This window comes from Oratosquilla oratoria, chromosome 28, assembly GCF_046742065.1.
Source record: "Oratosquilla oratoria isolate Oo_2021 chromosome 28, ASM4674206v1, whole genome shotgun sequence".
Classification (NCBI taxonomy): Eukaryota; Metazoa; Arthropoda; class Malacostraca; order Stomatopoda; family Squillidae; genus Oratosquilla; species Oratosquilla oratoria.
Genome location: NC_134804.1, coordinates 26,939,682 through 26,948,589, shown reverse-complemented (window position 1 = coordinate 26,948,589; position 8,908 = coordinate 26,939,682). Strand labels below are relative to the sequence as shown.

General features: G+C 39.6%; 1 protein-coding gene across 1 annotated transcript in view; it reads left to right on the top strand.

Moving 5' to 3' along the window:
- The window catches only part of LOC143040266 (uncharacterized), a 28,741-nt gene that overhangs the window by 841 nt on the left and 18,992 nt on the right, over positions 1 to 8,908 (top strand). The window lies entirely within an intron of this gene.

The following is an 8,908-nucleotide window of genomic DNA, read 5'->3' as shown; positions in this document are numbered from 1 at the left end:
TTCCGAGTGTTGTACTATTATTCTTTTCCACCTAACGCCAGAAGATTTTATTCAGCAGAGACGGAACCCCGAGTTCGAATTAAGGTAACATTTCTTCCGATGAAGAAGATCGGCGTTGATATGCAGGTTGCGTTTTTGTTTTCGTTTTAATTTGATTCTGAGATCGTCCTTGAAAAGTTTCTTTGTTGTGTCATCAGTTCTCTCTTCTTCCACATTCTGCACAGCAGTTTCTTTTAGTTCTCGGTTATCTTTGTTGTTTATCTGTAGAAATTATGCTATTTGTTCTTTAGACGTTTGGGTGTTACTAGTGTGGAATAGTTCTCTGATATGCCGATTAACGGCAACTAGAATACCACAGAACACGGAACGGAATTATGGTACGGAATGTTCCGTGGTTTTAAAGGTTCCGTGCATATTTAGTGAAAAAAAAAAACGGTTTATGTTCTGATCCATTTTCTGAACAACTTTATTATTATTATTTTGTAACACTACTGTGAAAAAATTTGTTACAGTAATTTGGTATAATTATTTGCGCGAACTAGGCACAAATGAAAAACAAAATAAAAATGAAACGATGGAAAGTGTAACATACCTTTTCACCAAAGATACGGATGATGTATCACATTTGCACAATTCTTTAGCTTCAGTATTATTTAAGGGTGTAGTCTTCAATCAGTACAGCGTTTGACCTTTAATTTTGACCATTTATAATTTTGTGTTATGCTGCTTGCGTGCTTCTATAAACAATCACACTTTTTAACAACGCTTCACGGTGGAAATGTGATACAGCACGGAACGCGGAAATGTACGCGCGGAACAATGATGCAGAAGACAAATTGGCTGCCAGAAGGATATGCTGATATTTTTCATGATCTTTCTACAAGTTAACATAACACTTTTCGAGAGGATATTAGCAGGGCACATAATATGAACTATGATCCTTACTATGTAATGGCAAACTCATAAGTTTATATTTCATTTGTGTATTATACTTCATTTCTTCATGAATTACAACTGAGTATGGCTTGCATGGACAATAACGAAATGGCTTGATTGAAATTAAATTTTGTCACAATTATAGATAATGCGGAATTGAAATAAAAACACGGAATGGCAGTCGAATATCGTTCCATGTACCAAAATTCTGTTTCGTTTGAATTTTATTCCGTTTCGTGTGAATTCTATTTCGTTCCGTGTGAATTTTATTCCCTTCCGTGAGTATTTTATTCCGGTCCGTGATATTGTCGTGACCCCGATTGACTTCATCGCTAATGAGGAGTGCTACAGAGATGACTGAAATAGTCTGGCGTGCGGCAATTAGACTAGAAGAAAATGTGCCACCCAATGCTAAAGGAATTAATTACCCGGTGTCGTAACTCAGTGGGTGCTGTCACGGTAATGTGTACCCAGCCTTCACCTCACCTCACCAGGGTGCCGTATCTACTCGGACGTTGGCCACCATGGAGCTCCATTCCTGTCTGCACGTGATTCTTAACAAGATGGCATTTTGATCATTTTTATGACCGTTGCGCAGAGGATTCGAACCTACTGCTCTGGCTCCAAGAGGCTCCCAAGTCAGTGCCTTAGACCGCTTGGGAGCTTCTTGGCGCCAGAGCAGGTTCGAATCCTCTGCGCAACGGTCATAAAATTATCTGATTGATGTCCCTGTTCACTAGCGAATTACTCATAAGATGGCATTTGTTATTTCTTCTCCTACAGATGTCCTTGCCCGTCTACATATTTTTTGTGTGGTCTTGCTCTCTTTCTATTTTCCCCGTTAGGCACGTATGTTCTAATTGTTGTTTTCTCTTGATGTGTCCTACAAAGTGTAACTGTCTTTTCCTGATAGTTGCTACTATTTCCCTCTGTGTTCCTATTTGCTGGAATATTTCTTCGTTTGTTTTAAATTCTTTCCATGAAATTTTCACCATCTTTCTCCAAATCCACATTTCTACTGCTATTATCCTGTCTTGCATTTGTCCAAGTTTCACATCCATATAATAATATTGACCAAGTGTAACATTTTACAAATAATTTTCTTGTTCTCATGTTGATTTTACTGTTAGTAACTAAGTGTTTAATTTTGTTGAAATTATTTTTCGTTATGGCAATCCTCTCCAGCCTTACCTGTTACTAAATCTGTCACCGTGTTCTCCTCTGCTCAAGGCCTGGGAGGCTCAAACACTTCCGAGCCGGGCCCCATGAGGCGTGGGACTCAATTTGATCAAATCAGTCAAATAGGCAACCGGTCCTGAGGGAAGACCAGATGAAAATGGTTAACGAAGACTAGTATCGCAGGGTAACTGGTCAATTCGTCCCGTTCTACGTGTATTAACAATCGTATCTTAGTATAAATTGTAGCGGTTATTTTGTAGAAATATAGGCCTATTCCACAATACGACGTTTAGCACATGTTCATCGGGAATGTCGCAAATGAACAAAACCGCTGATATAGGCCTAACCCTTTTAACCGCCGACAACCCAGATATTCTCTTTCAATATATTCTGTCAACATGACCATGAATTTTATTATATTGAATCTTGAACAGTTATTGAATACGGTGACAATAATAATTAGCTTGGACATTGGGGTGAGGCGCTAACTGGTGACGAGAGGGTAATGAGTTTGTGCCGGAACGTTACTCTTGTGAACCGAGCAATGCATGTGCAGCCCCGGTGTGGTATCCTCAAAGTGACTGTAGGCCCATTATTTGAAGGGTACAAATATTTTTACCGGGTACTGAAAAATGCAACATTCTAAGTTGAATCTGCAAACGGCATTTTGATATGCTTAGTAGAACTACCAGTATTTAACTGTTCCCTATATACAGTTAAAAGTATTTTTAATGCAGGCCGATGTCAGAGTGCAAGTGTTTGTACATGACATTATCCAAGGTCATTTTATACATATAATGTTTAAACAACTTTTCCTTTTTAACTATTTATAGCCATCCGTAACCCGCCTACCGGCAAGCGGGACAAGTTACTTGGTAATGAGCTGAGTTGATTGCGGGACGACTTAACTCGCAAGTGTATCGCTGTCGCAATGTAAACACTCGTAAATTTCAGACCGCTAGTGCGTTATTATAGTTCGCGGAGCTCTCCCTCCCTTCCCACGTGTAGAGCTTTCTAATGCACAAAATCCACAATAAATGCGTTTATTAACATTATCTAAAAACCTACTAAAAGTATCAAAAGGTTATCCACAGAATGGTCTGGCCCATTTCCGTGGGTCTAAAGGCCTGTGGCGCATTTTCGGTCAAATGCAGTTGTATATAATTTTGAAGAAAGTCATGTTTTCCAATCTATTATAATGTGCTGATAAACTTTTGCTTTGTGGACTTCATCGGTTGAAGGCCATTTGAAGACAGGGAATGAATGTGATACTATCCCTTCAAGAGGGAAATACATACCATAACATGGAGTTTCTCCTAGAGTTTAATCAAATCGCCTGCATGCCATTGGTGAAACAGATCACCTGCATTTAACGCAAAATGTGTGCCAAGTGGAAGATTGATTCCGGTTGTCCTTTGCACGGACAGAACATTGTTCGATTCCAACACCCTACCTGGAAGTCTGAATGCATTGGGCAAAGGTGACGACTTTGCTTGTACCTCGGCGATTCCTGTCGTGAGCATACTCCAGCGCGCCTTTCGGGTGAATGAAATCGAGGTGACACTTGTTTAGTATAACAATTTAAATATCGCCACGGGTGTACGTAGATTGCTCGAGATACCCAAAATCAACCCATTGGCGAAGAAAAAAATTCTTATGTCAGCTATTAAACATTCGATGAATTCCATCCCTGTCGTGACGTACTTCGAAGATCTTGCTGCAGCCAGGCGGTTTTACTCAGTATAGGAAAACGTGGATTGAGTAGGATGAAGTTTTCATTGTCTCAGTAAGTCACCGTGGATAAGTGAAGCGTCGTGATGTCACAACGAACGTTTCTTGACGAAGCAGAGTTTATCATGCACGTGACCCAACCGCCGGACGTCACCGGTCGGGTTGGCTGTTATGGAATTTGGTTTAGTAGCTTATAACGCCGCCGTCGTTCGTTTTATTTCATGTGTTGGTCTACTAATCGAGGGCGAGTTTGGTTTACAGTCTGTTTTTCTTTTAGTATTGTTATTATTAGCATATTGTGTAGGAATGACCGATGTTTGCGTTTTGTCGCTCAGGATTATGACAACGTAGATGGTTGTTGTATTGTGCAAATCTGATATTGCAATATAATCTGTGGAGCGCACTCACTGGCCAAGGAGTCGTCTGTTCAGGGTGTGACATACACCGTGAAATACAACTAGACATTCTGCTAAATCAACGTTTGTAATGCCTCTCTTTTATTTCCCATCTGTGTGCACTTTGATTGTTTTGTTCTACATATAGTAAGCGAAGCTGTATAGTACAGTAACTATAACTTTTTAGGATTATGACAATTATTTGAATAAATTCCATGACAGGTGGCAGCGAATGAGGCGTTATAGGTGAGGCAGGTGGGATGGGGTGCGTAATAGTTATAATCGTAAAAAGTAATACTCATTGTACTATATTATATACAGCATATGGGAAAATCAGATAGTACATAGATGGGAAATAAGAGAGAGAGGCATGTGTACTAAGACTGATTTGGCAGAATGGTTAGTAGTAAATCACATTTGGGTACAGCCGGTAGTGGTCAAGTTTCTTTAACTTGTTTTCTGCAGTCTGGATTCAATCTTACTGTTGCTACTTGATGAACAGAACCTCGTCCACAGTGGATGTTAATTAAATATATACAAATACCTTTTCTCAAAGTTTCCCACATCTTGCCTCTCGATCACCCTTTTACAGAGGGGTAGCATGCCGACAGGAGATCTTTTGGTCCATAACTACTTGTAGGACGGATGCGAAAAATTATAATAATGATGAATAATAAAAATAATAATGAATAAAGTAATAGTAAATAAATAAATGGGTAAAGTTAAATAGTAAACAAGCATGTGAATAGTAAATAATAATAACGAAATAAATAATAAAAGACAAACAATAAAATAATAAATAAAATAAATGGCAGGCATTAGGTGTTTTGGGTTTCGTCCCATTTAATTAATTTCATTCACTTTGTTTTTTACATTTACGGATATCATGTTATCTCATTACTCTCAATTACAAATCCTTTTAAGATGCTTGAAGCACCGTAAATGAAGATTGCAGGTAGATTACTTTTAATTCGATTAACTTTATATCCGGTATACTGTATGATATTGACATTCTTAAAACAGATCCCACCATTCTTAAATAAATTATAATGTACTTAACTCAGCAATGTAAAAACGTGCAAAGCCGCAAATTAAAATTAAGTAATTATAGGTTTCATGCGGCAAACATAGTGGATTGGGTTTTTACTCCTCATGTAACTAATTCGGTCACGTATGAGGCAGCCCAGGCTCAAGGAGCGTATTGGGCAGGGTTCCAACATCTGGGGATATTGTCCCCGGATATTTTCGTGCCTACAGTGACAATCTGGGGATTTTGGCTTAACCTGGGATATTCTGGGGAAATCTCGTCGCTTGTAGTGACAATTTTGGGACTGCAGAGAGAATGCCTAGTCCTATCCCCGTCCCGTTTTTGTCGCTTTTTACGACTCATGTGGGAAAACTCGGTGGCAGTATTCTTCTCCCCTACCACAGGGTTCGTCGAAAAAAGGAAATGAATATTCAGAGAAGTGGTACAGGATAGTATTAAGAGTGAAGGGACGGCATAACAGATGGACAGTCGCATTATGATAAAGTATAATTTCTCTATGAATAGATATTTCCTCTATCACAGAATGATGTGTGTCTCTGGTCCATAGGGGCGCCCCATATACCCTAAAGCATCAGCTGCATGCTACTGAGCAGCTTTTAACTCTGCAACAGCACACAGCCAATAACCCAGGTGGGGTGGGAAGGTGTGTGGAAGAAGGAAGTTGAAGATAAATGTGGGTAAAAGTAAGGTGATGAGAATGTGGCAGCAAATTGGGAGTGAGTATTAAGGTAGACTGGAGGAAGTGGCTTTAGATAATTGGGTGCGAATGTGGCGAGAAAGGGAGTGGAGGTGGAGGTAGAATGTAGATTGAGAGAAGCAAGTAAATGCCTCGTGGGATCAAAAAGTGTAATGAGAAATAGACATTTGGGAATGGATGTTAAGAGGAGATTGTATGAAGGAGTGATTGTGTCAGCAACACTGTATGTGGCAGAAACATGGAACATAAAAGAGGGAGAGTTTAAATGTGTTTGAGATGAAATGCCTGAGAAGTGTGGTAAGAGTTACTAGGCTGGATAGAGTGAGAAATGAGGAGGGGAGTTGGGGGTGGAAAGGGAGTTTGAAGATAGGGTTGGTGAAAGAGTATTGGGATGGTTTGGACACATGGAAAGAATGAGTGAAGAAAAATTAGTAAAAGAGGTGTGGAAGCCAGTGGTGAAAGGAGTGAACATAAGGAGGTGACCAAGGATGAGATGGATGGATAGGGGTACAGACGCTCCTCAACTTACGTTTTAGTTACGTTCCGAACGGCCGAACGTAAGTTGAAAATTAACGTAAGTTGTTACTGTACTATACATCCGTAAATTCTATTACCGTATCTTATAAAACACCCCTAAATCATTAATTATACACATAACATTGTAAAATAATATTAATTTCAAATAAATTAAATTCAAGCAACATAAATTGAGATGGAGGAGGAGGCAAGGCATGTTCAGTTTGTCGTTTGTGCAATGTAAACAATGGACGCAGTGTCATGCGCAAGTATCGTATGAACTACGGAGAGCGCGCTAAACTAAAAAATTAACTTTTTTTTTTTTACAGTCAGTTCAAACGTAAAATCGAAAAAACGTAAAACGAATGAACGTAAGTAGAGGAGCGTCTGTATTGGGAAAGAGAGGAATGTCTGTTGAGGAAGGAAGGGAAAAGACAGAAGATAGGGGTGAATGGAGAATGGTTGTGTATGCTATGTGAGGGAGTATGTGTGAATGATATTTTGACACAGCCCAAAGGGATTTCTTTTTCTGCATGAGGGGACAGAGAGGGGGATCACCAATTAAATGAAGTGGCCTTGCTGCGAATGTGCTGTGTCTTGCTACATTGCATTTAGGCTAAGGTGTTTTAGATTGATGTTAGATCTTATCTGAGTTTTTGGCATGGTAGCTCTTCATTTTCTTTATTGCCCTTTCAATGTACTGTGTTGGTGGTGTAATGGAAAGTGTGCTGGTCTCGCATTCACTTAGTTGTGGGTTTGAATCCTGTACTCATCTCTGATTCTCAGCAGAGACTGTTACTTGCCCCAACAGTCCAAGTGCATAGGGCAAAGGTGACAGCTTCAGTCACAGCTATGCACCTCCTGTTGTAGACCCCTCACCTTTCCATCTCTTTGTGGAAGAAGGGAAGGGCCTGTCATGCATTCAAATTTTCATAACTCTTTAGTTATGTTCTTATCTGGAGTTGTGGGTTTGAAACTTGTTTGTGGAGAAATGTTTATTGATTATATTACATTGTTCTTTTGGTGATGATAGTTTTCCTTGGATTGCTCCAACTGCTTCATGGGTAGGACATGGGTTCAGTTTTGAGTTTTTGATGGTGTTTATAGTTCTCCATATTTGTTTTTCATTTGTTTTCTCATCCTTTGTAAATTAGTCATTATATGTGGGTTGCTTATTATCCCTCATATTGGCAGCTGTTCTGTCATTGGGTCTCCCACCTTTATGATGTCTCAAAAATATGTCCATAGGTCTAAGTCTGTGTATAATATGCACCCTTATCTACTTTGATATGATGACGCTTAGGTAGGTGTCATGAAATGTGAATGGGTATATGAGGATGCCGACATCAGTGTCTTGATTATATATATATTTTTGTAGTTGTATATGAGTTATCCCCAGATTCTGTGAACTGGTTTGATCATGCTTTCTGTATTTATTATTACTGTAAAGGAGAATGAGTAATACAGCAGTGGCTTTATATTTTATAATGTGAAGAGTGTGATGCAAATTACATATGGCAGCTGATGCTGCGTGCGAGAATTTGAGTCATACTGAAATGATTAGATTTAAAGTCCAAAATTGGTGAAAAAAAAATGTATTATACACGGGTATTTACAGTAATTAGGTGCTGATGCCAATCCCAATACCCTGAGATGTTTTTGCTTTCTCTGAGGCAGAAATACAATATTTCAATGTTTTAAGGTTATTGTTGATAACTACACTAAAATCATTTTCATTCTTTACTTTGGTTAAAGTTTTTCCAAATATAATTTTTACTTATACATATAACTTTACCCTGATTTAAGTTAGATTTCATTTGCCACTTTTTAGATACATACATACATACATATACCAAAGGCTTTTTCCCCCTTACACAGGGGGGGGTAGCCAAAGAGAGGATAGGGGTGAAAGGAGAAGGGTTGTGTATAGATGATGCTGTGATGCATGAGGGGGAGTGGGTGGGGGATGGGGGGTGAGGAAGTATGTATGAGAAATTTGACGCAGCCCAAGGGGATTTCTCCCCGTCTTCTCCTTTTATGCATCAGGGGACGGAGAGGGGGTGTTGCCGAATTAATGAAGCAGCCTTGCTGTGGATGTGCTGTGTCTTGCGACACTGCTTCTGACCCAGGGCAGTGGACAGGATGCAGGGATGACCCATCATCCAGGAGGTGCCAAGATGAGAGGGAGAGAGGAGGGTAGAGGGGAGTGGAATATGTAGGGGATGGAATGGGTAGGAGTGGTTTCTATGCCTTTTTCTTTTTGGCTACCCCCTGTGTAATTTAATCTCCTTGATGGGTTTTGAAAAAGGGGCAGCATCACTGTCCATCTTACAGGACCACCATATGCAGGTACTCCTAGTAAAGCATATTATTAAAAGCTGGGGATAGTTTATATAGCAGAATGCT